This window comes from Chiroxiphia lanceolata, chromosome 1, assembly GCF_009829145.1.
Source record: "Chiroxiphia lanceolata isolate bChiLan1 chromosome 1, bChiLan1.pri, whole genome shotgun sequence".
Classification (NCBI taxonomy): domain Eukaryota; kingdom Metazoa; phylum Chordata; class Aves; order Passeriformes; family Pipridae; genus Chiroxiphia; species Chiroxiphia lanceolata.
In genome coordinates this window covers 42,620,869-42,648,408 of record NC_045637.1, presented here as the reverse complement: position 1 = coordinate 42,648,408, position 27,540 = coordinate 42,620,869, and the positions used below count along the sequence as shown (strand labels likewise).

General features: G+C 36.8%; 2 long non-coding RNA genes across 2 annotated transcripts; one reads left to right on the top strand and one right to left on the bottom strand.

The window, feature by feature from the left end:
* Positions 1 to 2,619: 2,619 nt before the first annotated feature.
* On the bottom strand, positions 2,620 to 25,035 carry LOC116794312. The gene is made up of 3 exons (XR_004359750.1): positions 24,840 to 25,035; positions 8,090 to 8,204; positions 2,620 to 2,723 (listed from the first exon to the last, which is right to left on the bottom strand). It is a non-coding gene; the product is annotated as an uncharacterized LOC116794312 (long non-coding RNA).
* LOC116794307 lies at positions 24,801 to 27,540 on the top strand. The gene is made up of 3 exons (XR_004359749.1): positions 24,801 to 25,233; positions 26,451 to 26,522; positions 27,398 to 27,540. It is a non-coding gene; the product is annotated as an uncharacterized LOC116794307 (long non-coding RNA).

The following is a 27,540-nucleotide window of genomic DNA, read 5'->3' as shown; positions in this document are numbered from 1 at the left end:
CAAAGAATTCAAGCATGACATTTTTCACTCACAGTATTTTTGGAGACTATTATTATTCTTTTATTACCTTAATATTTCTGTGCATTTATCATATTCATGTAACTTGAAAAACCTTCAAAAAAGTGGAACTGATTTAGTCAGTTTAAAACATTTTGGGGAAAAAACAAAGATAAGATCTCCTTACCAGAACTCATTTGAATTTAAATATGGTTGCAAAGATAAAGAATGAATACAGAGATAGCATTGTTCTCTATAAGCACACATTGCACAACAAGCATTGTTTGAAATCAGTATAGTACTAAAGTTCCAAGAAGACAGTGAATACTGGAATTAAGGTTATTTGTGAAGTCTTATGTAGTTTCTTGTATCTTCCTCTGCTTACAGTGGCTATATGTTATGACATACCACGTAGTCCAGTAACTGACAAAACTTTTCTCTCCTATTCTTCATCCCCAGAAAAGAGGATTTCTACCTCTTTTAAACTGCAGAATAGGTAGAGCGCTGTTAATGAGTAGGTATTTCATAGTGTTTTTTTTCTGTACTTGTTCTACATCTCTCCTCCTGGACTGTTTTCCTTTTTTCCCCCTCCTCTTTTTTATTTTATTATAAGGTGGTGGTGGAAAAACTTTTTTGTAAAAATGATTATTACATCGGTCTATATGCATCATTACTCTGATATCTAAGAATTTCAGAACCATTATTTATCTTTGTTATCTCTTCTTACAAGGGGCTTGTATTATATGATTTAGAACAAGTGAATCACTGTAAAAAATGTATAATATATTTATGATTTTCAGTGCAATACACAGTTTCTGATATACTCTGCAAAATGAACACTTTATCTCGGACTTTATATATTTTAGCATTGCTTCTGTTGAGTGTTACTGCAAGCAGTAGTGTAGTTCTCAGCAGTTGTGCTGATTGGGTATTTGAGACTTGTATTGGGCATGGAGAAAGTGTGAAATACAAAACTGATAAAGATAAAAAGACCAATGGTTATGTCTAGTGAGTTTCATGTACTGCTTTATTGTTGCTTTCAAGATATGAAAATAAAAAGTTAAAGTGAAACTGAATTGAATTGGCAATGATATTTTCAGAATGCAGTACTTTCCATGCAACTTTCAAAACTGCTTCTCATACTTGTGGGGTCTTTTTAATCTTCAAAATGTAATTTACTTTTTTTAAAAGTATTTCAATTGAGACATTTTTCTTAGAATTTCCATTAATTAAAAAACAAACAAACAAACAAACCAACCCCTAAACCTGACAGTAAAAAAACCACCCAAAACAGAGTCTAGTAGTCAGTTAGTTGTAGTGAGTTCTTCAAAGAGAAATTCACTCCTGACATATGTGCAGAAGCAGCCTCTAAATTTATACTTGTATACTCTATGAAAACAAAATAGGAAGTGTAAATATGCTCTATGGGTTGAGCAATAGACATGAATAAATTTCTAATTGCCCACGGCTGCAAGAAGCTTTCGATTGTCAGGAAGACTTTGACAGGTTACAGAGATGCTGGGTGGTGTGGCTCTGTTCCCAGCTGTGAGGTATCTCCCAGTTTCCTGTGAGAATATGAAACAATGACAGGTTTTAAGGAGTAAGGTGGTGCAGAGCTCCCTTTGACCACACCATGGGGACAGTTCTGCTGCCTACAGGACCATGACATGGTATGGACTGAGGCTACGTGTGTTTTCTTAAATTTTAGTCAATGTCCTAGTACAAAAGTACAACCCTCTCAGTTTGACTGATAGAGGGGGAGATCCAGAGCAAGTCATGATCTGGTCACATTCTTGTCCATAGCTGATGCTGTCCAAAACAGGAGGAGAACCAGCAACCACAGCTGATACTCTCTGTCACCACATGCAAACCCTGTCTCCTTGCGCAGACTCTCTCACCCTCAGGCCAGGGGTGTCCATTCCACATCTCTCAGACAGGCAGGAGGTACCCTTCCAGGGCCAGTCACTAACCTCCTTGTGACATAGGACATCTGGAGTATTCTGCCAGCTGTGACATGGCCATAGAATCACTAAGGTCTGTGCCCAGAACTCAAGTGTGGCCCAGCCCCACCTTGGTCACCCACAAAAAAGGTTGGGGATCTCCCTTTACCCAAGGCTGTGAGGAACTTCTAGCCCCCTGCAAGATAATGACAGGGGCTGCCTTATCTGTCCTTTAGAACACTGTCCTCCATTTAGCTGAGTTTTGATGAAGGTAGAAGACAGGAGCATGGTCATGTCCCTGTTAAGGCATCTGCCTGTAGTATACAGAACAAAGAAGAAAAGAGGAGCAGCCTGCCTCTCTGGTGGCTTCTCCATGCCTTTGTTCATGTGCATATTGATCTGTTAGCCTTGACTGGTGCATCCCTTTTTATATATATGTTGGGCTGGCCCCCTCACCACCCCCCCCCCAAGTCATGGCCACCGTCAGTGTTCTGCCTATTGTAGCATATCCACAGCATCACCAAGGCCAGTATCAGGAGTTGGTGGCATCACTCTGTGACATCACAATGACCCTCTGAACATCAGGAAAAGTTGCTTTACTGTGAGGGTGACTGAGCCCTGGCACGGGTGTCCCCAAGAGGTTGTGGATTCTCCATCCTTGGAGATATTCAAAAGCTGTCCAGAGATAGCCCTGGACAACATGCTCTAGGTGGCATGGCTTGAGAAGCAGCAGGGTTGACTCGATGACCTCCAGAGTTCTCTTCCAGTCTCAAACACTGTGTGATTCTGTGAAAACCCAGAAAATACTTATTTAATTATTTCCCTCTGACACTGCAAGTCTCCTAACCTTTGTCTTGGAAAAAATCATTTAAATTATTTAACACAAGAATTTGCTTGCAGAATCAAAGATATCATGCTGTCTGAATGCCCAAAGTGCTTAAGTGGGAGTCACTTTTTTTTCAAAAGGGTTTTTTTCCCCTCCCCAGAATTAATTTTCTTGAGCACTATTTGACCTTATAATCTGAGGACTTAAATGTGGTTCCACAGACAACAATATTTGTTATAAAGGACTTTGATTAATCTTCTAAGGATGGTCCATGTCATGCAGCAAATTTGATCTTGTATAAATATATGTGAGCACTTCACCTAAAAGCTTGCTTTCTTTAATAATTTCTTTGCTCAGTGTTGTTTGAATGCAGTGTTTGAGCATTATGCAGATTCTTGGTTTTAAGGAAAACTAGCTAAAGGCAAAGCACAATGTATCTAATCATATGATATACTGATACACAGATGGATCCTGAACATGGATTTATGATTTTGTATTCAATATTACAAATCTTCTGCTACCTCAACTGAAAGAGTAGTGACTAGCAGTATGGGTAATCACTCTCTGGTACATCAGTATTAAAAAAAATTGCATATTTATGTTGGACTGCAAAAGTTACTGCTAGACATTTGGGATTATGGTCAGGAAAACCAGTGTTGCTGTTGAGAACTCCTCACTCAATCACAAAATACTTTTGTGAGACAAACTTCTTGCTGCGCTATCCTTTCTACCTGTCTTAGCAAAGCTTCTTCTCCTTGACCTTGCTCTTCGCCTCTTCTCTCCCTCCATCAACCATAATCTCCAGTGTAAATCTCTGTTCCAAACCCATACCAACCACAGTGTCCTTTCTGAGTAAATCTCTCTAGCTTCTTATGTGAGCTGTGCTTTACCTACTTTGCTGTTCATTGGCTATGTTCATTTTCTCTGGCTTCCCATTCAGTTACTGCTTTTCTGGTGGTAATCTCTTTTAATTACGTAGGTAACCCCAGTTCTTCCCGTACAGTTATCTTTCCTTATCCTGACTTCCATGCTCTTTGTTTCCTCATCTCCCATCCCAATTATCAATCAGATTTTTTATTTCTTCCTTCTCAATCTCATTCTTAAGATGTTAATGCAAACAGACCCACCTGTGACACAGTGTTAGTCCTCTTTGAAATTTAATTGTGTTTTTTGCCTTAATTCTTAAAAAGAGGAATCTTTATGAGCACAAGTGGAAGGTGAAATTTGGTCTGATCTGGGGGGGGGTTTAGAGACAGAATTAAGAAACTTTTCAAAGTAACTCAAGGTTTGCCACTCTAATATGCAATTGAAACCTTGGGATTTATAAATGTGTGATTTAGTCAATATAAGACATTTGAAAATACTTAGTGATAATACAGTGTTTGGTGACCTTTTTTTCCATCAAATTATAGCAAGTTTGCACTAATTATGTGTGAAACCCGATTCCCCCAGACCCTATGCAGCTACGTTTCACCAGATTGTTAAATGGAACATTGTTAAAGAGACTGATTCACAGTCCCTAACTCAAAACACAAAAGTGCCTGCTTATTTTAAAATAAATTTGTTAAGATTTGTTTTATACGGGCTAACATCTCCTAGTTTCACTCACAGAAGACGGACAGAGGTAATTGAAAAGCAGGATATTAGAAAGATGACTGTTGCCCAGACTTCATTATAGGCAACTCTAACAATCTCTTTTATGATAAAGTGAAGGACACAGGAAATATATCTATGCAGTCATTTATAAACAGATCCAGGCTGGCTTTGGCAATCATCCCAGTCTGGCCAGAGGTAAAACCATTCCAATCGGAAATATATATAGCTGCTTGAGTGTGACACTACCCTGACTAGTCACTTAGCCTGGGCCAATTAACACATGATGAGATGGCTATCCTGCATCACAGAAGTGTTATGTTCCTAAACAGCTTCATGCAAGGGCAAAGCGAGCTAGGGTCTTTTAATAGGGACTGCTTCAACTTTACAAGGATTGTGGTAGTGATATAATAAAAAGCACAGCTTGTTCTGGATAACCAGTGCTATTGTTAGATGAGGATAAAAGTGCAAGAGCCAATTAACACATGCTCTCATCTCAAGTGTTTTACAGGCTTACAAAATGTTAGGGTTTTTTTAATGTCAACTGCCAAAGTTTACCCAGGTGCTCTCAGAGCAAATGATAAAGGAGGCCATTTCAGGAAGCTTAAACTCAGTTTTTCCATACTGCAAGCTGCTTAATCGTGTACCCACCTGTGAGCATGTGTCATCATTGAAATTTAGTATTTACTGAGTGCCTTCCTTTTTTAAGAAATCGAAAATATAAATTTGCATCTAAGGAAGAACCCCTTGCAATGAAAATCTGGGCAGCTAAACAGGAATTTTATTGTTTCCATAGATCTTCATGTTGACACATGAAATGCAAAGTGTCTTTTTTGTTTGTAATATGCCTGCTAACTCATTGCTTCTATCTTGCAATTAACTGCAGTGGTAAAAATTAGAGAGGGTGAAAAGTGGCTTTCCTATAGAAAAAATATACACTGACCCACTTTCATTTTGCCATACCAGTGAAGGGTTTTTTTCCATGATTTTGTCAGAAGCAAATACATATCTGAATCCCAGAGAATATCTTTGTTGGTGCCCTCATAATGCTCCAAGCACTTTTTAGAACCGAACTGTAGAATTTACTTCTGCTTTGACAAATCTCTCTTGGCATTTTTGAGACCTACTTTTAGGTGTTGTAGTGTTACATATGGAAGCACCTGCTTAGCCCTACTGTGGGACTCTGTGTACCTTTCTTATTTGCCCAGTCTTGACACATGATTGATATTCTCACTTACCAACATGCACACCACTGGTACCTTTGAGGTTTTTATTTTTCTCAACCTGAAGATCAAAGAGAGTTGTTGCCTCAAACTGAACCATGTCAGTATATATCAACTAACTGCTAATTATTAGCTAAATAGCTAATGTTATTTCTTTGTATAGTTATATATATACAGGTACCTTTAGGCTTTTTGTTGCTGTAGTGACAAGGGATAAATCAGATCTTTAAAGAAAAAAAAAAAAAAAGGAAGGGAAGTGAATTGGGGAAGTATTTGGTATTTATTATTGAAATTCCAGAATGGATTATTTTAGCTCTGTGAGCTGCGAAGTCTTTCAATGTATGAATAGAGTTACATCTTTACATAATACAGAAGAAATTTTGCACTAGCCAAAGAAATAAAAATATGAAATGATCAATAGAAAATGGTTGAAGTCATATTGATGTTCTATATACGTATCATAAAACTAATTGTTCCTATATGCAATTTGTTTATAATTTAAATTCTTCCTCTTATCCCTGAATGATGTTATCATTTTTGGACCCTATATGTTATTAGTTTTGCCAATAGTGTGGAAAGTTGCTTTGGAAGGACTAGCTGTGGTGTATTAAAACAATACAGTAAAAGTTGAAATGTTTTGAGGAAAGAACGTGACAAAGGAAGCTATTTTTGCTCTTTGTACCATATTTTTCACTTTCTTTTCCTGCTATAGATGAGTGATGTGCCAGAAAAACTCATGGTAAAGAAACAGGGAATACTGGAAGAGCAAAGGAGGAATGAAAGCGTATAGTGTTTTTTGAGAAAAAAATCTCCTGAGAAAGCATTATTTCTCAAAGATTGACTATATTATTTATGGTTGTCCAAAGCAACAAGGGGTACAGGTTTCAGCTAGGGTCACTAAGACAGTAGTGATTCTTGAAACTTCTTTGAATTCAGGAGTTATTCCAAGTTAATGGTGGGCGAACAGCAAGCAGAATAGCTTTTCAGTGACTTATTTTGTTGCTTAAGCACTATAAATTTCTCTCCTAAGAAACATGCTGTTATTTTATTTGATTTAAATGAGAGACATTGACACTTATGGTGAGCACACAGAGCATTTGAACAAATTAGCAAAGAAGTTGCTGCATCCATATGTGTGTTGCTTTGGGGATTAGTTGAATCCAATCAATGAGGCAAATGCCTAGATTTAAATATCCCACAGATTCGAGGAGATTTATGGAGTTGTCTATGTTCAGAATGGACATTTACCAAAAGAATAAAAAACTGAAATAACCCTATGCATTTTAAATCTGAATCAGAATACTCGTTTCAGTGCAATGTAATTCATTTTCTAACAGTACCAAAATAAGAGGCAATTTTCAGAACTAGTAAATTAATAAGTAAACTCTGAAGATTTGTAACTCTCAAAAACTTGTAAAATTTGTATGTTTGGTTGCTCCAATGTCTGTTGTATCTTTTCAAAACTTTAGCACATATTAATGCTTTTTTCCATACAAACAAACAAACTAACAAAATTTTCTCTCAGAAGAGAACAGAAGGGTTACATGAATATTTTGACTAACAAAGTCTTCTGGTGGAAGATCTTATGCAATAGTTAAGAGACACCTAGAAGGAAGAAGCTGGAGATATGTCAACATATTCCTTTGTAAAATAAAGCTGATGAATGAATGCCAAAGCTGATTCATAATATTTTCAAAGGACTGTCCTGCCAGATGCCTATGGACCATCAGCACAGATGAACTTGAAGTTCTGGGCATGTTTGGGATATGCCCTTAAGGGATAGCATTGTAAATACTACTCATTGAAAGAAAATCAATAAAACCAGCAGTCCGGTGTCCTCTTTTTCATATCGGAAATTCATGGAAATTTCACATTTTCCCTTTATTTCCTTCTTTTTAATTTTAAATTTGACTTTGTCTCTTCTGTTTCTATACAAATTTTTGTGGTATTTCAATTGCTTCAAAATTCAAACAAAAAAAATTTCTTCCAAAGTTTTCAAATTTTGTCTTGTCACCCTTTCAAAAACTAAATTAAAGTATTTTCATTTGTATGACTCCATTCAGGACTTCGACTAGGTGCTGACTTCAAAAGTTCTTTAAAGTTTCTGTAGATAACACTAGCTCTCTAACTAACACCACTTAAAATGATGTTAGAGAACTGGATGTCACTGAAAAAGCTAGAAATTGGAAGTGTTGACATGAAATGGATCAGCCCATTAACGCAAAATCAGATTCTGAATTTTAAAATTTGTAGGTGGAACTACAGGATGTAAATCTGAGCTAGTGACAATTGAATAACATAATTTGAGACTCTGTTAGCAATTAGTCAAACAGAACATAAGGCGATGTGTTTTTCTGGGTTTGGTCAGGATAGAGTAAATTTTCTTTATAGAAGCTGATACTTGGCTACAGTTTGGTTTTGTGTTGGAAACAGTGTTGATAAAACAGATACGTTCTTGTTATTGCCGAGTGGGGCTCACACAGAGTCAATGCCTTTCCTGCTCTCCACACCTCAGCACCAGTCAGCAGGCTCGGGGTGCACAACGAGGGGATACAGCTGGGACCACTGACCTCCAACTGACCAAAGGGATCCCAGACTGTATGGTGTCATTCTCAGCATACAGAGCTGGGGGAAGAAGAAGGAAATGGCTCAACGTTAAGAGTGATGGCATTTGTCTTCCCAAGTGTTGGGAGGAAAGGATTAAAAATGGAAGAATGGCAAGGAGGATGTGGATTTGCTCAAGTGACCTTGAAGCTGGAAATACCAAGGTCTGGAGAATAACAGTGTGGGGAATCCCATGTATTATGCCTAATGCTGCTTATACTCTGTCTGTTTTGAGAAGTAGACTTTCCATGTAGAGATAACATAGGTGTTTGGAGAGACTTGGAGGCAGTCTCACAAATGTGCTTGAGCTCCCTGTTTTGGGAGAGAGATTAAAGATCAGAGATGATAAAAGGCACAGGGTAGATCACAGCATTGTGGTAAACTACACATGTGGGCCCTTGGTAAGTGGACTGAACCTGATGGTGCCTGCGTTCCCACTTGTGTCTCCACCTGGGAGTTGCTTCAGGATCCTCCTGTTAGCAAGGTAATGAAATAAATTTACTCTTTCCATTTCAGCTGTGGTTTTGTGGTTATTCTGGCTGCCTGTGTGTGTTGATTCACATGCCAACTCACTGTTACACGTGATGGAGCACTCTTTTCCTGGAGGCGTCTGAACACCTGTCTGCCCATGGGGTTTTCTGGCTTTTACACTTCTGATTCTCTCCACCATCCCACCAGAGGAAGAGTGAGCAAGTGGCTGTGTGATGCTAAGCTGTTGCCTGAGGTTAAACCATGACATTCATTCACAATAATTTCAAGTATTTGTGTCTGAAATTCTGCAATTAATTTGTCTCATTGTATTAATTTGTACCTCTGAAATGCAATACACAGCATTGTTTAGATGCTTATATAGTTTTAATCTTCAGAGGTTTCATATATTTAATTTTAAAAAGATTTAAATGTTCCAAATCCTCAGTGCTAGAAATAGGACACAGTGTTCTTCAAATACATATATATGCCAACAATAGAGTTCTTACAGCAAGGCCACAGTTGATTTAGCACTTACACTCCACTAGAAAGTAGTCAGAAGAGCAGCCATTACTGTATGACTTACCTGACACTGCAGATAGAATGAACTTCTGCAGACATGCATGAGAACTCTGGTTGTCACTAACTTATGACTGATAGTGTAAGATGCCTAAATGATTAACTTAGTGTTTGCATGCCTTGAAAACAGATACTAGATAACTATGAAATCTGACAGTATATTCAAGGCAACACACATAAAATACACTAATGTGGCATTTAAATTGGTCAAAACTGACAGCATTTTAAGGGAATGCTTTTCTGTGTCTTCTACATCCTGCCACAACTAAAAGTTTCAAGGTCTTATTTTTCACTGTGTTATCAAAGATCACTAAGAAGAAGGAAGTGTCCATTTTGAAGATTTGGAATTGACAGGTTTCACATTGTAGTGCCAAGCAGTATTTTAATTTTGACTGTATGGACATGTTTTTTGTGTCCTGGAGTACATATATGAACCCATGAGAGTGGTTTGTTTGTTTGTGGTTGACTAAGTTAATAAATTTGTAGTGTAAGATGTCTGTCTTTAATTAAATTGTTTTAAGACAATGGTGAAATATGAGTATAAAGAAAAGAGTAAAAGGTACAAATTTTGTATATTTTTGTTACCCTTGTATTGTAGTCAATACAATTCTCTGAGCTTATATTTAACAAAGTGATAACATATTTCAAGACTTGATGCCTGAAGTTAATTATGAAAATTTCTGCTAGATAACTACTGGATAACTAGTAGTTCTTGACCAAAGAGTTATACTTTAACTAAGTGTAAAGATGGCATTTGCATTGATTATAACAACACTATGAAATATTAGTGGAAAATTGAAAATTAGATTGGATTTAAATTTCGTTTGGCTTGGTTTGTTTTTTTTTTTTAAGTGACCTTCCTTATTCCATTAATTCTTTCTTGTTGGTTTGTTCAAGTTTTTTTGTTAACTTTTTAAAGTTAAAATTCTTGTATTTTTGTTGAGCTTTTCAGATGGAAAGAACAGAGCAAATTCTGATGAATTTGAAATCTATGCAACACAGTAGAAAACAATGGTACTCTCTGGGGCCTGAAATCCATGAAATTTAGTAGCAAAAAAATAATGCCACTCTCTGAGACAAAAACAAATGGTAAGATTTAGATGTATAGAGCGCTCTTGTAGTATGGAACCTAATTATTTTTTGTGTAATGCAACCATCCCCATGTTAGAAACAATGTCTCAGTTACTTTCAAAAGAATTATAGTAAAGATAAATTTTAGTTTTTATGGAAGTGGATTTGATAATCTTTACACTTCTATATCATATGTTGTGCCCAACTCAATGATTTTTTTTCTCATCTATAAATATAAGAAATCTTTTTATTTCAGTTTTTTCCATGTCTGACAAAAGTTTCATGATTATCTATCTGTTTAATGAAACTATTGCCATTTTACGAAAATATATTAGAGATTTTTGCTACTGTTATTTCACTCTTTAATCTTGTTTAGCCACTAAAAATCATCAGAACAGGAAGGCTCTTTTTCCTGTTGTAGCCTGGGTTTTTTTGTTTATACTTTTCTTTGCCTAACAGAATTCTCAGTCATTATCTCAAATCACCAAAAAAATCATCTCCAGTCACGTAATTGCCATTCCTTGCAAGGGTTATGTGTGTGCATGTATGGGTGTGTTACTTTCTTTTAGGTTTTGACAATACCAGCAAGACTTGATTATGGTAATGAGTGATTCCAGTCTACCTACAGTTCACTTTTGGTGTCAAGGGAGCATTCAAAGTTTTGAAAGTTACTTTTTGTTTTAATCTCTAGAGATTTCACCATTAACTGTCCCCTCAAGTCTCTCAACGCACACCATGATTTGGATTTTCAAAGCCTCAATACTTCTAAAGGTTCAGCACCTGGTTCCTTTTAACATTCTTTGAAAGTCTGTATCTGAATCTGGTTTTGTCACTAGGGAACCTTGATTATTCGAGGGACTTTTAATTTTCACTCTTTTGTTAGCTATCCAACCATCCATACACAGTTGCATTTTCAGGCAACTTGCCCAGAGACAGCTTCATTTAATCCTCCCTCTCTTTTATTTGGGTGTTTCATGCCTCACTCCTCAGAAAAACTCCACTCTGTGCCTTTTCTTTTTCCCCCTCCTTATTTTTTCCCCTCCCATAAAGTTTGTTTGATATTATTTACAAGAATTATAAGATTATAAATGTGGGTTTATGAAAATGAAATTTCTATAGCTACTAATGGCATTTGGAATAAAGCAATTGAAGCATCTTTAGCTTTTATTTTGCTAAACTATATTTAACCTTGGGATATTTTTCAGAATAGTCATGTTTTTACTTGTGTCCACATCAAGAATATAGCCCTAGTCCTCAGTCTCTTCCAGTATGTGCACAGCACCACTGACAATTATGATCGAAAAGGTCACTGTGGGCTTCCTGGGCTCCTTGTATTTGTTAGCACATGGGTATGAGTCAACATTGGCTTGTATTTGCCAACAACCTCAGATGACAAGCTCAACATGTGGGGTTGCCTCATTCCTGATCTTGTAAAGGCTGAGTTTTCTTCTGTGTTGCAATATGAGCTAGGACAATGTAAGAATGATGAGAAAGTGGCTCGACTTCTCACATGGAAGCCCTCCCAGGGCCCTGGGCTGGCTCTGCTAGCCGTAGAGTTTCTTCCATCATCACGTTGACGAAAATACCTTAATTTAATCACTTTGACTTCTCTGAGAAATGCTTGGACTAGTGTACAATTTTTTTTCCATCCAACTAATTTTTTTAAAGCCTGAATACTCTAGTACAGCTGAAGAATTGAAAACAACAACTGGAGAAACATTCTTTTGAGTCTTAACTAACTCCTTACTTGTTCCAGCCTTATATTCCATCTAGGTATAACCTGGTATTCTACTCACATGATGTATGAGCGATGAGAGGTGGAACAGAAACCATTCAGGTTCCAGCAGTTTCTTAGAGATTCATTCATTTAGTCTCCAACACTGTGGAGAGCTCGTCTTGCTGCAAAGAGACAACCATAAACATCTGAGAGGCAGAGCTCTGTGGAGAGAGCAGGAGTTATGCTGAGAGATGGCATCAGCAGCTTCTGGTGTCCTTGGGAAGCTGCTGTAGCTTGACAGCTCCTTCCATCGGCAGTCTGGAGGAGGACTTAGCCAGAGCCTTTGTAGGCTGCAGAATGGTTAGGTAGAGCTGATACTTGGGGAAAAAATCACGAGGATGAGAAAAGAGTTGCCAGGAAAAGGGGTCAAGATTAATAGATAGATGCACTTAGGTCTGCATGCAATAGTTAGGAGTTGCTGGTCAGGTTTATCTATCTTCCTTCAGGAAAAAGATGCCTTCTTTAGAATTTTTACATCAGAAAACCAGTTATATTAGCTCCAGGTAAAGCTTTCTGAATCCCACTCTTAAAATATAGTCTAACTAAAATTCTGGTTTTATGCTTTCATTTAATCATGAATCTTTATTTGAGCTTCAGTTCCACCAACACAGAGTTTACTTTTCTCCTCATCTATGTTGATGGACTTCAGATATTTCTTCTACCATATTAAATCCTATGCTTATTTCAGACAGTTTTGATTTTTGTGCTACCTTCAAGATTCTGTCAGACAGCATAGCAAATAAAGATGAATAAATATGATTGATTGATACTGAATATGACATATCAGCTTTGTACTCTGGCATGGAAATTGAGCAATGCAAACACTGCAAATAGACATTCAGCAAAGGCACTTTTGGGCTGGGATGCTAGCTCTGTTTTAGTGGTATTGCATTTGACAAATTTTTGACAAAGTAACAGTGTCATCTTCAGCAGTATTCAAGACTGATTTTGTGCATTGTAGATTTATGGGTCTGACTAGAAAAAAAATCAAATTATCTTCTGTTGTATGCATTTAATATATAGCAAATGTTTGTTCCTGTTAGCAAAATGGCTATAGCTTGTATATATTTATTTTGGGAATATCTGCTCACTTGTCTTCACCAATAATTTTCAGCTAATGGAGTACATAAAAGTTTTGCTTTGGATATTTATGTCTTATTTGGCAGGTATTATTTCCATACTTGTGCTGATGATTTAAGCATTTAAAAGAGGAGAAAACGATGATTATTTTTATCAGTGGCAAAAGAAACAAAACAAACAGAAACAAAATTTGAGCTGGGTACATAATTCCCTTTAAACTTCTCAGAAAATGGGATACAGTAGGCACACCTCCATAAGGCCACTGCGTCATTAATGCAGATCTGTGTGTGCAAACCCAGCTAAAGCTCCCAAAGGAATCCACAGTCAAACGTCTGTCAAATCAACCAGAGCATTGGATAGGAGTTCATGAAGGCTTAATGTCAGGGATGATAGAGCAATTCGTATCTGATCTGACATGAAGTTAAAGTGGCAAAGGCAATCTAATACAGCATCAAGCATGACAGAAAAAAGTTAAACTTTCAATCATGTTTAATGTCTGAAGCAGCTGGGGGAAGGGAACTGATGCAAACCCAGTGCTTCAAGTCAGGATGCAGCTTTTGTGACCTAGTACTAGAAGACTTAAGGCTGTATTTGCCGTATTGTTCTACCATGCTTCTAGAGAAATTCAGGGACAATATAACCACAGGAACACCCTGCTTATCCCAATGAGTTTGAACCCTAAAGAACAGAGGAAACATACATGCACATCAGAATACGAAGTAAACAACTTTCATGAGACGGATGGGCTATCATCCATGTGATGATGTAGATTGTGTAGGTGATAGGTACAAAACAGGATGCTTCAAACCCACAACAGACAGAAAAAGATGGTGCCTTTTATTTCACTATATATATTTGCGTCTGAAATTCCCCCCCCCTTTTTTTTTCAGTTTTTTAACTCTATCATTGCTTTCTGTCACATTAGAAGCAGATAAAATGCTCTTATGGGCTCCGTTAAACTCCTAATCCACAGCAAAATGGTATCTAAAGGACTTCCCTGCACCTGAGATTACTCCTTTGATTACTAGCCCTTAATAGATTTCTCTTCTACAAACTTCTCCCATTGCTTTTTAAACTCATGTAAAGGTTTGTCATCCACATCCCCTTGTGTCAGGATTCCACAGAATTGCTATGAGCTATCAAGAATTTATATTTTGTTAGGTGGGTTGCTTTTAGCTACACTAGTTCAACGACTTTAGTCGTATTTGGACTAGTCCTTCCTTTTTTATCTTTTCGGTGTAACATATGACTTTATAAGGGTGAATTTTTCCCTTTATTTACTGTCTCTTTTCACAATTTGAACAACCCTCACGACCGTCCTTGATTATCTAATCTTTTCCTACTTCCTTTTTTGAGATAGTTCTGGGGGTAGCGGGAGCTGCAAAGAACACTCAGGATAATTTTATACAATATAATATAATATCATATTATTTGCTGTATTTTTATTCTTTTTTTAAATTTTATTTTCTTTTTTACTGCTCCTGAGTATTGAGCTGACATTTTCATTGAAGTTTATTATAGGCCCATTCTAAAGATCTCATTCCTGTGTGGAAAAAGTAATCTCAGAGCTCATCACCTTGTATGTAAAATTGGGATTTTTTTTCCAAATGTGCACCAGTGTGCACTTACCTATACTGATTTCATCATTATCAGTTTATTTCTTCTTGCCCTTGTTTCTATTGCCTTGAATAACTATCATCAGCAAATTTTGTCTTCTCATGGCTTCCTCCTCCCTTTTTTCAGATGATTTATGAAAGTGTTGAAAAGTCCTGAAACAGCAAAGATCCTGTATGACTCCACTTTATTTATTAGCTAAATGAGCTTGAAGTTCAGCCACTAAAACTATATTAGGCTATTTAAGTGTTTCCTTATTGAATTTCCCCCCTTCTCTAACAATATAGGTGCTGAATTTTATTTAGGTGCACATGTATTTCTTAAATACCAAATTTTTAACAACCTTGAGCAGATATGATTAGTCAAGGATACAATTTGACAGACTTCCTTGAACCACATAAGTTTTTTTTTCTGCTTAGCTAGACTCTTAGTATTTTTTACAGAGAAAATTTACAGTTGCCTCATGGTTTTGCAGAGATTTTATAGATGTGATATAATGTGATATGAGTGGAAGCAGTTACCAACAATATAAATAATGTACATAAACAGTGCTAGCATTCTTTATGTGTTCAGTTTCCATATTATGTGGGTGCGGACAACGTTTGTGCAGGGAGGTTGATCCTAAAGTTCAATGAAACCATTAGAAAAACTTGAATTATCTTCATTTCAGAAGCATAATTATAAATTAAGGAAGAAAATATCTTTTGATCTACAGGTATTAATAAATTAGATGGTCTTAGGAAATCCATCAAGATAGCATTTAAAATTTTAGATTCAGTTGAAAAATTGCTTCTGTAAAAATTGTTGCATCAAGGGATGCATTTATGTATACATTTTTTGCCGATAGGTCTTGTAGTATATGGTAACTATAATAACACAAATAGAGTTTACTTACTTGTTGATTAATGAACAGTTTTGAAAAGACTGTAGCTAGGACAAATGATTAAGAACACTTAGACAGCTCCTTAGAAGGACGTCTATAAGGAAAAGTCAGTGAAAAACCCAGGAAACTTTGGGAAAGAAATGCAAAAATATACTGGGACAGTAGAAGGGTAACGCTTAAGTGAAGGTGCATCCAAGGTCACAGAAGTAAGTTGGAAAGACACAATAACTGAGAAAGCGGGCAAAGAGGGAATGAGGAAAAACCCTTCTGTGACACCAGAGGATCTGAACTCAGCCCTAAGAACACTTCAATAGAGCTATTAAGTGCACTGGAGTGATCTTGTGAAACTCTGGTTAATAAATGTGCGTACATGAATGTGCAGAAGGACATGTGTGTATGCATGAGCTATGCAAAATCTCTTCGGAAAAAAAGCAAATGTAGCCTGTCATTGAGGATGAGCAGCGTGGCAGACAGACTGGAATGTTCGATTCCCATGAAGGGGTCAGTGACTGTGAATATAAAATATAACCTAAGGGCCAAGGGAGGAAGTGCTGCAGGATGGTGAGATGTGGGGAGTCCTAAAATATATGGGATTTTGGAAATCTGGCAAGTGTCTAGATATGTAGATCTTCAACAGATCTGTGACAAAAGTTTATCTGAAAAGGTTTTTTTAAAAGTACCTAGTTAGAAAGTATTTCCTATAAGTAAGAGTATGAAATAGGGCATACAGTGACTTTCAGCCAGTTTCAATCAAAGCTCAATACCAGGGCTGTGTTTTTGGGTGACAGATGATTCACATTCTATTTTTTTAACATTTATACATCTGAGTTTCAATGCAATATTTGGCACTTTTCGTTGCACTCGATTAGACTGTTGCATTATAGTTCAATTCAAAATGTTATTTTAAAATACATATATTAAATTCATTAAATTGGGTAGGTTCCCAAACCTTCACAGTAGCTCTCTCTTGTAACACTTTTCTGTTTGAAAGTAGAACATGTCAGATAATATCTGGAAATGAAGATTTAAGGTAGTCATAATCTTATTTGAACAATAGAAATAATCACATCAGGCTAATGCTCTAGGGATTACAGATTCAATCACTTTTAATACTTCTTTGAACTGTGCTTTCACACCAGAGGTAGGTCAGTGTGCATTTAATGGGGGAAAAATATAATATCTGAAGAATCAAGTATTTTTTTGTTTTTATTGTACTTTAATAAAATTAATTTTAAGGTCACCGGGATTTGATCAAACAATTCCCTTAAATCAATCAAGGACATTGATGTCTGTTGTTAACACTTTCGCAAAAACAATGAAACAGCAAAAGAGAAAAATTTTATTTCAACAATAATATTTTCATTAAGACTGAAGTATCGTATAGGAACATGTTGAACTCATCCAAATTTCAGACAGGAAAGGTCATTATCTTTTTTGCTTCTATATGACATTAAAAGACTGGATTAAGTCTAACTGTGCATGTTACGAATGGTGATGTACGTTCCATCTTGTCCAGGCTTTATTTTTATACCAGCAAAACAAAGTAGTTTTTCATTATGTAAGTGAATAGTGAAAGTGAATAGTTTCTGAACAGAATTAATTTAGAAGAACCATTATGCAATGACAATTTCAAAATCACTGAACTTACATACAGATGATTTGCAGTGGTTTTTAATCTACTTTTTAGGTTTATGTTTTTAAGCTGCTAGAGTGTGTTCCATATGTTCAGTGGAACACAAGCTGTTTTCCACACAGTTCTATGTCAACAAAACTGAATATTCAAAGTATTGTCTAAACTCATAAAAACTTCACAGTATACTTAAAGTTAGTAGAATGTCCCAGATCACAACTACAGTCCCAGATCAAAATAACACTCTAAAATTGCTACTTGTTATAGAGAAACTCTAACAATGAAGTCCCCATGACTTTAAGTGGATGTCCTGAAGATTTTTAAGCATTTAAAACCAAAGGGTTTTCTCTGTGTTTACACATCTGTTGGTTTTTCCAAAAGAACCTTTGTTTGGCTGAGACCTTTATTCCATGAAGGCATCCTGTGTTGGTTTGAAGGTATAAAGATGAGAAAAATCCAGAACTCTGTTATCAGTGACAGTTTGTTTTAATAGCTGGCCATGTATCCTGTTAGAAATGTGTACATCATTTGCCATTTGAAATAGCCATCAGCTGCTAAACATGCATTCTTGTCATACCTTCTTCTACTAGACTGAATGGTCTTTTAGTACCCCATATTTTTAGTCCCTGATAGCTGAAGTATATATATATTGCATTCAATGCACTCTTAATGTTTTTTTGTTAAACTAAGTGGGTTGAGCTGTAGGTGTCATTTGCAGAAATGCATTTTCTACTCCACAAGTGATATTTGTCACTGTCTTCCATCTTCTCTCTGTTTTTTCCACCCCTTTTTCCATAATGTGAACTAGAGAACTTTTTATGTTATTCTGATACGTCTCACTACTATCACATACATATAACCATTATTCCCTTCTTTATACAACTGCAGATTATGTTGTCACTTTTTGCAACAAAATGGCATTGACAGTTTGTGTCAAATTGTCTATATGCTGTACATGTGTTATTTTTACGGCACAGTCTTAATTCTGCCAATTATGAACTCTCTTCCTCAGTATGTAAGTTTTCATTTGCAAAGATAAATCTATTTTGTTTAACTGAGTTCAACCCAGTTCCCTATTTACTGCTATTTCAGTTGCTTTTTCTTTGGCCAATTTTATGGTATAAATGTTTGTTTAATGCTTACTTAGAGACGTGATCAAAATGATAAATAAGACTGGTACAGAAAGCTGTGTATGTAAATGATTAGCTTTTTCAGAAACTAAAAACTAAACAGAGTACTTTTGCAAATCTCATTTGTTATTCCATGGTTCAAAAAGTACATTTCCACAGTTTTGAATCAAAAATTTATGGAAATCTTCAGCTTTGCCCATGAACTTTCTGGTTCCCACAGAAACCTTCAAGTTCCCAGAGAACATATCAGCACAGTCAGCCTAACATACTGAGGCACAGCAAAAATAAAAAAAAAAAGGAGCTGGTAAATGTGAAAAAGAATTTAATTTCAAACTTGTGTTTGCAATGCAATAAATGTTCATGACTTTAAACTATCGTGTCCACTTTTTGATTTTTTTTTTCTAGCCTTTGGTAAACATAAAAAGAAAGTGAGAAATGTCTCTTTTTTTTTCAATTTTGCTTCCATGTTTTGCTATTCATTTCTTTACTGATAGTAGCAAAAGGGAAAAAAATAAAAATTAGGGCATAAGTGGAGTAGTTCTCAGTCACATGAAGAAATTATAATTTATTACAACCACTATTGTTGCAATGATTATTTGAGACTTTAAATCTTCTGTAATTTTTTTTAAAGCTTCTAATTCTGTTGGAAAAAAATAAAAAATAGACTCCCCAAATGAGGTCTAACTTTAGTAAAATTTTGTCAGATATAATATTTGAAGCAATGGTGAGCATTAGAAAAATTTAAAGGGAGAAGTTTTGGACTCCTCACCCCTGACAAACTGTAGAATATTACTGTAAAATCTGAGCCCTTTCTAATTACCAATGGTGTGAAACAAGGCTGTGTTCTTGCACCAACTCTATTCACAATCTTTTTCAGCATGATGCTCCAAAGGACCATGGCAGACCTCGAGGATCAGGACGGTATCTATATTCGATACCGTACTGATGGAAGCCTATTCAATCTAAGGCGACTGAAGGCCCACACCAAGACCTTAAACCATCTTGTCTGGGAGCTGCTTTATGCTGATGACACCACCCTTGTCACCCTCACAGGAACAGCTCTGCAGTGTTTAACATCCCACTTTGCAGACGCTGCTGAGCTCTTTGGGTTGGAAGTCAGTTTAAAGAAGACAGAAGTTGTCTATCAACCAGCACCCCAGGAAGTCTTCCATCATCCCCGTATCACCATTGGTGAATCAGAGCTCAAATCAGTCCAGCAGTTTAATTACCTAGGCAACCTCATCTCCTCAGATGGTAAGATTGATGGAGAGATAGACAACAGGTCAACAAAAGCATACAGGGCTTTCGGAAAACTCCATAAAAGAGTATGACATAATAAACACTTGAAGAATAGTACCAAGATCAGTGTTTACAAAACCATAGTGCTGTCTACTCTCTTATATGGTTCCAAATCATGGATCATCTACCACCACCACCACCTGCGACTCCTAGAACGCTTCCATCAACCCTGTCTCCGTACAATCCTCAACATCCACTGGTCAGATTATGTGACCAATGCATCTGTTCTAGAACAGGCAGCAGTCACAAGTATTGAGGTCATGTTGCTGAGAACACAGCTGCGTTGGGCAGGACACGTCTCAAGGATGAAGGACCACCGCCTCCCTAAGATCTTGCTTTATGGTGAACTTGCCACCGGCTGCTGCAAGAGAGGAGCCCTGAAGAGAAGATACAAGGACTCCCTGAAACAACATCTCAACCTTGACCATATTGATCAACATCACTGGTCTACTCTGGCCCCCAGTAGAAAGGTCTGGAGACACACCATCTATAATGCTGCTACTTCCTTTGAGAACGCACGCAGGATAACTATCGAGGAGAAAAGACAACGCAGAAAGATTTGTGCCTTGCAGAATATACCACCTAAGGAGTCTTTCTGCTGTGCCTTTTGCGATCAGACATGTCTGTCTCGTATTGGCCTTATTAGCCACCAGCGTGCTTGTAATAAATGTGGATAGAGCCTTTCCCAAATCTTTGTTCGCAAAGCCTAGCCATGACTCTAAAATCTATTTTTTCAAAGACCTGTTCTATCAAGTCACCTTTCTGAGTAGTGCTTAAGATCTTTTAAGTAAAGTCTTTATACATCATAGTGGTGGGGGTGGGGTGGGTGCCTAAGTGAGGAAAGTGTTGGAACTGATAACTACTATTATACTATCACACTTTAAAAAAACCTTTATCTTCTAATTCTTCATTCATGCATATTACATAATACTGTATTTGTTGTATTTCTATTATCTTGATGAAAGGAAGACCTCAGTTGACAATCAGAGCTGTTATTAAGTCAAAACTTGCCAAAAAACCGCAGATATTTTGAATTTTTTTTTAGAACATCAGGTTTATCCTTCTGCTATGTGTTTTAATGACATTGGAAGAGTTTCTTGAAGCACTTAATGCAAGTCCATGGTGGTTCCTTTGTTTTTAAACAGCAATCTGTTCCCTTCTAGGTTCATCTTCAAATATAGAATCCTACAAGTCTACTTGGTCACAATGATACAATGCAAAGTATGGACAAGTTACATTAGATCTAAGCATAAAGCAATTCTAATGCATTCTATAAAACCAGGTGCTGGATAATATTTCTTGTGACATGACAATCTTATGTAATTTGGGGGACACATTTCTTTTGTTGTAAACTGTCAAGAAAGAACACACCAAGAAAGAACTTTTTGTACATTACTAGTCAGTCCTTAAAACACGAAATCCATCTCAAATTAAAATAGTAATTTTTTTAAAGTCAGAATTGGACTGGCACTTTTGGATTGTTGGGTTTTTTGGGGGTTTTTTTTGCTTGTTTTTTCTTGTTTGCTTGTTTTTTCATTGCAGTAGAACACTTAGAAATACAACAGAGTTTAAGAATAAATGTTTGTCGTCATCCTTCTTTGTATCATAATTTCACTTCTGCGCCTTGACCTTTTGCCTTCTTCTGTGACATTTAACTGAAGCAAACATGCAATAACTGGAATTATATATATGAATTATCAACCTACCCTTGAACACAGCTTCATTCTGAGTTTTCTTTGAATGAAGTAAGATGAGTTTAATAACATTCTGTCCTCACATATCCCAGAAGTATACAATTTTTTTCTGGAAATAGTTTAATCCATAATAGTGAAATTAAAGGAATTAGGTGGATCATTTAAAGATGATCATGTATAGAGAAGTGTCATGGCTTGAGAGCTCCAAAATCCAATTCCCTAGTCCAAACCTCCTCCCACATCTCAACCCACTGTGAGATGGTTTTCCAGACAACCACACGAGACTCAAAATGGGGGAAAGGGAATATATATTACAATGATTGTACAAATAAATACTACAATACATTATATACAATCTTAGCTATCTCTACCATGACATAAGTATTTACAATGGATCAAATCTCATCTCTCCTCCAAATAAAAGTCCAGGAGGGAAGAAAGAAAGATCCTATTTCTACTTTCAGAGCAGTAGTCTCTAAGGCAGCAGGTTTTCTTCTTCTCATGCACGCAGCAGCTGTGGCTGGATCTCTGCCAGTACTCACGAGGGGTTATCCAAGCCCCTCGGCCACTTGTTTCCAAGCGAGGATCTTCTTCCATAGGCTGTGTTCACCAGGACAAGGGTCAGTTCACTACGTCATATCACGAAGCTCAGCGGTCTTCGTGACGGTCCTTATCTTCAGGGGATTCAAGTTCCCTACAGAGCTCTGTGCTCTGTCTCAAGCAGTGGGGGAGGGGGGGGGGCAAGGTCACCCCCTCCGCATTCTTCTCAGAGCTTTTCAGCTCCTCTCTGTAAGTGCTGTAGCACTTTAAGACTCTTTCAAGTAAGAGTCCATCATCTTCCTCCTTTCTCAGAGGTCTCAGAGGGGTATGGGGTTTTATTTCAGTTCTTTCCCCAACTTCCTCTCTCTCTCTGCTGCTGCAGGCTCTTGTTCTCTTTCTCTCTCTCCTTCCAGGAGTTTTCTCTGTGTGCTGCATGCCTGTCGTTGTTGCTTGGTCTTATCTCTCCTGGCTTTCTGCCACCTTCTCCAGCCGGTGTTGTTTTTTTGCCTCCGCTTCTGCTGCTCACGGTGGAGGGAAAAAGAACTTCCAACCTCCCAGTCACAGAGCTCAGTTCAGTTTAATACTGTTTCTGAGTTTCTATGACCCCAGCCAGGGGCTGGGGGGCCATGGTCCCCCAGAGGGGCTCTTGCCCCTTCTGCTCATGGCTTTCACAACATGGCTACTTCTTCTACCACACACTACAACTACCTTCTCTTCCGTTCTGCTTGTGGTATGTTTATATTTTGCAGAAGCGCTCATTGGCTAAAACCTCAAAATTTCAAGGGTCACCACCCTCTGAGGTTTTACCATTTTATAACTGCAGGGGGAAAACTGTTTCCCCCCACCACAACGTGCTTATTTAGACACAGTCTGGGTTTCTGCCTGTGGTTACTATAATCTCAGTGTCTGTTTCATTTTTCTCTCTCTACACATTTCTCATTTGGAAACCAGAGTATGAAGATATTGCATCCTATACAAGCAAGAGAGCATAGGATGAATGTATATTGAAACTATTCATTATTATAAACCCAGTATTTTTCCATAAGAGGTGATATTATAAAAAATCTGCCAATACTCTTTGCAATGTTCTTTTAGAAGCCAAAATATGCAGCTGAATTGGGGTCTCCTATTTGAGTGTCTTTAATTGCATTTGCCTTCAGGCTGTGCTGGAAGCTATAGCATCTAAGGTGGACAAGTCTCAGAAGTATTATCGTCCTCACTCACTGTAGATGATAAGTGATTTTTTTAATTTTTAAAAAAGGAAATATAAGATGATCTAAAAAAATTTCTTCATCAGCATCCATAAGTTTTCCTGAAGAAATACGTATGCAGTACTTAATTTTTTTATATAGTTGCTTGTAAAAGATGACTCATGCTTAAAGTCACAGAAGGAAGGTTTTCAAGATTTTTGTAGTAGAAGAATGGTAATATGATTTTGTAACAGGCAAGACCATATTTATGAAATTCCTCTCTTCTTCCCTGCTTATTTTTAAGTCTTGGTTGAGCACTGCCTTAAAATAAATTCTCCAATAATTGAACAAAAGTTTGTATTATCTCTTGAATAATTCAACCAATATATTCCACTATCTACAATATTAGTTAATCAGCAAAATATTTGTCAGTCTATTCAACCATAAAATATTTTTATTCTAATCTTAAGTAATATGCAAGAAATTTTCTTCTATTTTGAAAGATGTTATGCAGATGAAAGGAGCCTTCGACGAAAATTTTTAAAGAAAAGAATGTATGTGCTTGACTATTGAACAGTTCCTTTTAATCTTAAAATTGCTCAGGGTACTAATACTTCTCTGTTCTAATGCAATCAATTTGAATGGAAATAATTTATTCTACTGAAGTAGAACTCTAAGTAAAACTGGCTAACCTGCTGAAATGCATTTACTTGGCACAAACTGTGCTGTAAGCCTTCATCCAAATTTTTGAGCAGTAGTTCAATTAGAGTTCATTGTAAGTTGAAAACTGTTATAAATGTGGTTTAGGATAAGGACTGAAAAATACCAGTTGTAAAATATAGAAATTATATGATGGTTTTATAGATAATAATAAAGATGTGATTTGGAGTTTGGTTTTTTTCCTTGCGCGTGGACTCAGCACGTGAGATTTTCTCTTTATAGAAGTTTGGCACAAATTTGAGAAATCTGTGAAAAGTCCTGCATATAGATAGGTCATATTTCTTTTTTATATTAATCGTAATGAATATTTATGATAGCTGAATCTTCACGCCCTATATGCTTTTATTCTATTATGTTAAAAAAAAATCTTACCTTTGCTACAGCAAGACCTGAATCAAGACCCAGGTCTTGATTTCTTTAGTCAATTGCCTGTAATTGGCACTTGATCCAGACTTAGTTAACCATGCTAGCAATAGGTTCCTGCATTTCTTAAGTTAATACATATTTTTGAGAGCCTGTGTCTGCCTACGTATGTATAAAGACAAGGGCACTTTATTTGGTCCCAGCATTAAACCTCCATTTCCTTTGGGAAGTACTGTAGATGTATATACATGTACTACTTTTCCTGAGCTCAAGAAATATCATTTGTGCACTATACAGCCTTTAAAAATGTTTTTTTTTAGAGAATGCAAGATAGAAATTATTCATATTTCTATGAATACAGATACTTCTGACTAATAAAGCCAGGAGGAACTGTGAACTGCTTCATCCTCTCTCTGCATGCTTCATTGCTTTTCTTAAAAAGTGAGAATAATGATTTCCTACCTTGCTTTTCCTAAGAGTCTCACGGAGCTGAATGCTTGTACTAGTGTACTATTCCAGGCACTGTGGTGATAAAGGTCCATGTACTGGACCCTTCTCTCAACTCAAGACTACCAATACCAGAATTGTAGACCCTGTTTACTTTGTTTGGAGGCTTACCTGCTGCAGTAAATCCCAGTCTGTTAACCACCCACTGGAAATATGCATGCTAACGATCCCACTCAGCCTGATTTATTCTTAGTGAGACACCAAGGTGGGCAAACTGGGCTGGAGTCAGCTCACCAGCCCAATTTCTGCAGATTGGGTGTAGCCAAGGAGTCCTAGAAGGAAGAGGAGTAGCTTATACTCAGTCCTGCAACAGAAGTGCAGGTACAAGAAAGGCACGCATATAGTTCCAGACAAATTTTAACTTATCCAGTTTAATGTTGCTGATGATCTCTTCAGCAGTTCTCTCCCCAGTTATTCTTTAGTCTGACTGAATGGGCCTGTAAACAGCAAATAACAACTCGTGAAACTAACGTGCGTTTGTCTGCTAGTCACCAGCTCTGCTCATGTGAGTTTCAAAAGCCTTGTCTGACCAGTCCTGACATATGGAGCTGCTCAGGGATGAATCATGAAAGAAACATATGGATTAAACATTTATGGCATTAAGATTCTTACTGAAGCAGAAGGTGGCCTGTGTAGGCCTATAGGGATGATTCAGAGTCACCCCTACATTTTCTTGAGGGTGAGAGGAAACTTTATTCCATTTAATGTCATATTTGCAAACTCACCACTGCTTTTATATCTGTTTAAAAAGTTCACGATAAGATTGCTTGGAGAAAAACAGCATGACTTGGTAATTAAGGTGCAGGATTAGCTTGTGTAGCTGATGGCATTCCTTCGAACCACACTGATCAAACCTCATGTCTTTCCAGATGCAAGGCTACCAAAGCAATTTAATGCACAGCAAGGCTACAGATTTATGTACTTTCTTCGGGCTGTATTCTTATTACTGAAGTCATCCAGTCTCTAGCTGTTGAATTTTTTCAAAAAGCCTGCTCAATATCTGACATTTAAAAAAAGAAAAAAAAATATGCAGAAAACAAGTTCAGTACTCTGCCTTCCACTGAGGATGTTGAAATCTGCCAAGTTAAACCAAAAAACTCTCATAATTAAGGCTAGTGCTTTTTTACACCATAAGAAATCTTCAAACCTCGCTTGCTCCTGCTGTAATGGAAGTAGCTGAAACAAGAAAAAGGCAGAGATGAATACACTGTCTGTACTGCTGCTCTGCCCATCTTCTCCCTGCTTTCCAGCTGCTGGGGGATGAGGATGAAATGGCAGGCCCTGTGAGAGTGGTTTTCAAGTGGTCCTGAACTGGAACTTTTATTTCTGATGCAAACTAAGAAGCTTTTGACAAGGCAGCTATTGGCATCTGGCATTTTTGTAGCAAGAATGCATGAATTTGAAAGCCATTTCCTTTCACGTTTGAGGAAAATCACAAAAGGCAAACTGATATAACAGATGTATTATAAATAGGAATAAAACACACACAGCTAATTCTTAGCTAGAAATTTCATGAAGCTTCTTTGATGTTGTATCCACACATGTGTATATAAGTTATATATAGTTAATTCTGTATCTGAATATGTGCATCTAATTCATATGCACTACTTGTAATTCAGTCACATAATGCGATGCACATTCACTATGCTGGGATAAATATATATATCACATACCTGTGTGATAATCACAATCATTTTAAGTAAGCTTCCATTTTTCTTTCAGACTCTTTCTTGTTGATTTCAGTTGCGTTTCTTCTAACAAAAAAAATTCTCTGAAAATTTTAGGAATCATAAAGTAAGTAAAAATTCAGAATAATTTTTAGTTAACTTATTTTTCTGAAAAAAGGAGTTTTTCATAATTTATTGACTTTAAAATGGTTTTGGTAAGATTTGGTTTTAATATTATAATTTTGGGGATTTTGGCTTTTTCTGGGTGTTCTGGGGATTTTTGTTTTTGTTTTTGTTTGGTTGGTTTGGTTTTGGTTTTTGTGAGGTTTGTTTGTTTGTTTGTTTTGGGATTTGGAGGGTTAGTTTATTTGCTTGTTTGTTTTGGGGCATTTTATAGGTAAGTTAAAGCTTCCCACCATATATTTGGCTTATATGCAATAAATTTTTTTATCTCAGTTTTTACAATTTCTCAAAAATCCATTTTTTCAAGCAGTTTCCAAAGCATTAGTCCCAACCTTGAAGTGAGATACATATATGTATGGGAACTGTTAAATTCCCTCCACAGATCTTTCAATCTTAGCCTTTGTGTTAAGCAACAAACACTTAGATCACATAGACATGGATTACTATAATTGTGAACACATAATTTAATTATTTTGGAGGTGTGATTGTAGAACTGCCAATTATTTTTTATTAATTTGCTCATGTCTCTATCTCCTGTCCATGGATAGATGCTGTAAAGAGATTTCTTTCTTACATAGATGAGAAAATCCATTTGATTAAAATCAGCTGAACTTCATTTACCTAGATGAATTAATACCTTCCCTTCTAGGAAGACTAAAGCAGTGAATTATATCTAGTCTTGGGCTGAGGGTGGTCATCTAGGAAAGGGAGCTATCTCTAAGGAGAGGGAACAAGAAAAGAGTGAAGGGGACAGAAATCTTTCTAACTATAGTCCTCCAAACAAACTCTCAGCAGTTTTTTTCTGTCACAACTTCTTAGTCTCTTCAAACTCTCCAAGCAGAGCCTGCCAGAAAGTTGCTATAACAGTTCATGATCAAATACATCCATCAAAGAGAAGCAGCCCAGGATGTAATTTATATATGTTTGCCTTCAGCCCAGACCTATGCATACTAAATAGCCTA